Below are 3,577 nucleotides of genomic sequence, written 5' to 3'. Positions count from 1 at the left end.
ATATTCAAAATGTCTTAAATACATATAGTAGTATAGTAATATCAGTGTTTCTCTACACGAGACATAGGGAAAATACATAACGCTACACATTCCTTCATATCAATCATACTGTATGAGATCTAAATACAGTGGTTTTTGCCTGTAATTAATATGCTGTCAGTCCACTATTGACGCAGTTAGCATTATTCAATATCAACCCATACCGTCATAGGTATGAATACAATAATATTCACTGTGGTAAAAAAGTCCATTTAGACACAATTCGTCTTCCCTGTGGAGATCAAACTGTTGTCAAAGGCCTAAAATCATCGACCGATTTCCTCTCCCGCCTCCTTTAGCCGTCTGCTCGACACCTCATACTTATGAATTATTATTTTTTTGGGAGGATGTTTGGCTGCGTACAGCACAGTCTGGCCGTGTGGCGGCACACGGGCTGTAAAAGCGGCGGATTGTGGGTTTACTTACACAGTTCGGCTCAGTCCGAGTCCAGTGTGTGGCAGCTGTCCGGTACGAGCGTAAAGTTACACGCAAATTAACCCCAAAACAAACAGCTTCCTGTTTGAGCTTTAAAAATAAAAGCGTATGACGACAATGGCGTTACTTCCATGTGGATCTTCAAAGTAAAATACTTATCGCCCAAGGGCTGTTTTGTAAAAAGATTAAGTTAAGTACTGCACTGTACTGTACACATTGGCAAGAAGTTATGTAAAGAGAATTAATTTACTTATTTAATTTTCAATTAAATTACAGAAATTGATTGCTGCGTGCACATGTCTACTCAAGTACTCAATGTAACTTATGGGGTAGCCTATGTTAAAAGTTGGTGTATGATTTGAGTTTACAATTGCTAAGCAAGTTTCCAATTACTTGTCTCCAGTTAAAAAAATAATTAATGGAAGCATAATTGGTTACTCTTTTTTCTGCAGTAACAAATTGCTACAATTGTAAATAGCTACTGTATCAGTGCTATAGTAATGGGCTAAGCAGTCATACAATAAGATTATAATTAGTACCAAATGTCAAAGTCCTTTTCAGAAAATCACAGACCTGTAAAATAAAGTGGTTTTGATTTCACAACCAGCAATGCTTTCCAACATTGCATATGTGTATCTTACACACAATTAAGTATAGATGTAATGCAATCTATCTTTATACTGCAATATAGTGTATATTTGAACAATGCACAATTTGTCTTCTTTGTATCGACCATTGAAATTGTGTTTTTATGCAGTAAATATTTCAAACACTTCCACATTTGATCATTACACACACAGTAAGTTAATTATTTAATGTTCAAAAGCATGAAACAGTAAATCACAATTCACAATACACAGAAGATCAATACATTATAATATTTGAACGTAAACAGGAAAGAAATGCAACATTTCCCAGTCTCTGCTCACCTGAGTTAGGCGCTGCGCCTTGGAGTGATTCATCAATGTTTTGCAAGAAAAAAAAGAGAGTTATCTTTTGAATGAGACCAAAATCATGCAGCTGGTGCAAATGGTTGAAGAGCAGCTTTCAATTTACTTTGGGTATGTCGTTTGTAGGTATGTTTGGGTAAATTCCCCCACCCTGTAAGAGGTTAATGAAAACACATAGCCCGAAGTTCCAGAGAATAATGCATTTGTTTCAGTGGCAGTGAACACACTTACACCATACATGTCACCAGTTTTTACTGTCTCAAACCTCTTGATCAATCCTAAACCTAAACTAAACTATAACTCTTTTGAAAGCCTTGTTCTTACGCTCTCAAACCCAACATTGAAAACAATAAAGCCAGTTTTATTTGTTACTGTGTACCGTATTCTGAATTTCTATTTGAATTCTCAGAATTTTTATCAAGTTTAGTCCTTAAAACAGTAGGTGACTTGTAGTGACAGCCTTAATAATACATTTATCTCAATATTAGATTCAATTGGGTTCAGTCAAAATGTACATGAACCAACTCACTGTTTAAACCACACTATGGACCTTGTTCTGGGATATGATGTTGAAATTGAAAGTTTATCAGTGTGTCCACATAATCCTCTTTTATCAGACCATTTTTTAATAACTTTTGAAGTCCTGTTACTGAACTACAAGCCAGCAAAATATCCTACGCTCAATGTTTATCTGAAAGTGCTGTGACTAAATTTAAGGAAGTGAATCAGCACTTAATTCAATACCAGGACTCAATATCAATATAACGGAGGACTCCAATGCTAACTTTAGTCCCTCCCAAATTAATCATCATCCTCATTGCGAATAACACTCGACTCTGTCGCTCCTCTAAAGAAGAAGATAATAAAACAGAAAAAGAAAGCTCCATGGCTTAATTTACAAATCCGCAAACTAAAACAAAAGTCGAGAAATCTTGAAAGTAAATGGCGTTCCACTAAATTGGAAGAATCTCGTTTAGTCTGGTTAGATCATCTTAAAACGTATAAGAAGGCTCTCCGTAATGCCAGAGCAGCTTATTACTCTTCCTTAATAGAAGAAAATAAGAACAACCCCAGGTTTATTTTCAGCACTGTAGCCAGGCTGACAGAAAGTCACAGCTCTACAGAGCCTTCTATTCCTATATCTCTCAGTAGTGACGACTTCATGAGCTTCTTTAACGATAAAATTATAATTATTAGAGACAAAATTAATCTCCTCCTGACCTCACTTGGTAATGACTTCAACTTCCGGAATTTCAAAAACATCTGTAACTCCTAAATATATTTAGACTGTTTTACTCCAATCAACCTTAACCAACTAACTTCAACAATCTCATCGTCTAAGCCATCAACCTGTCTTTTAGACCCAATTCCAACTAAATTGTTTAAAGAAGTTTTACCCTTAATTAACACCTCGTTATTAAATATGATCAACCTGTCTCTATTATCTGGCTACGTACCACAATCCTTTAAAGTAGCTGTAATAAAACCACTTCTTAAAAAGCCTAGTCTTGATCCAGAGGTTTTAGCCAACTATAGGCTGATATCTAACCTTCCCTTTCTCGCTAAGATCCTTGAGAAAGCAGTCGCAAAACAGTTGTGTGACTTTTTACATAATAATAGTTTATTTGAGGTTTTTCAATCTGGATTTAGAGTTTATCATAGCACAGAGACAGCACTGGTGAAAGTTACCAATGACCTTCTATTGGCATCAGACAAAATACTTGTCTCTGCTCTTGTCTTGTTAGACCTCAGTGCTGCTTTCGACACTGTTGATCAGGACATTCTACTACAGAGACTGGAACATTGTGTTGGCATAAAATGAACCGCACTAAGCTGGTTCAAGTCCTATTTATCTGAGCGATCTCAATTTGTACTTGTTAACGATAAATCCTCCATGACAGCCAAAGTCAGTCTTGGAGTTCCGCAGGGTTCTGTACTTGGACCGATTCTATTCACCTTATATATGCTTCCTTTGGGCAATATTATAAGGAACCACTCTATAAACTTTAATTGTTATGCGGATGATACCCAATTATATCTATCAATTAAACCAGACGAAACCAATCAATTGGCTAAACTTCAAGCATGCCTTAAGGACATAAAAACTTGGATGTCTAGCAACCTTTTGATGTTAAACACAGACAAAACTGAAG

The 3,577-nt window shown here is 36.1% G+C and overlaps 1 protein-coding gene across 8 annotated transcripts in view; it reads right to left on the bottom strand.

The window, feature by feature from the left end:
- Positions 1–542, bottom strand: part of plekha1b (pleckstrin homology domain containing, family A (phosphoinositide binding specific) member 1b) — a 19,047-nt gene extending 18,505 nt beyond the window's left edge. For all 8 annotated transcript variants that reach the window (XR_003834143.1, XR_003834140.1, XR_003834139.1 and 5 more), the window contains exon 1: positions 466–542. The gene's annotated coding sequence lies outside the window, so the exon portion shown is untranslated. The remainder of the gene's footprint in view (positions 1–465) is intronic.
- Positions 543–3,577: the final 3,035 nt, after the last annotated feature.

Source organism: Cottoperca gobio, chromosome 19, assembly GCF_900634415.1.
Source record: "Cottoperca gobio chromosome 19, fCotGob3.1, whole genome shotgun sequence".
Classification (NCBI taxonomy): Eukaryota; Metazoa; Chordata; class Actinopteri; order Perciformes; family Bovichtidae; genus Cottoperca; species Cottoperca gobio.
Note: the sequence above shows the minus strand (reverse complement) of the source record. Positions and strands in the feature narration are given on the sequence as shown.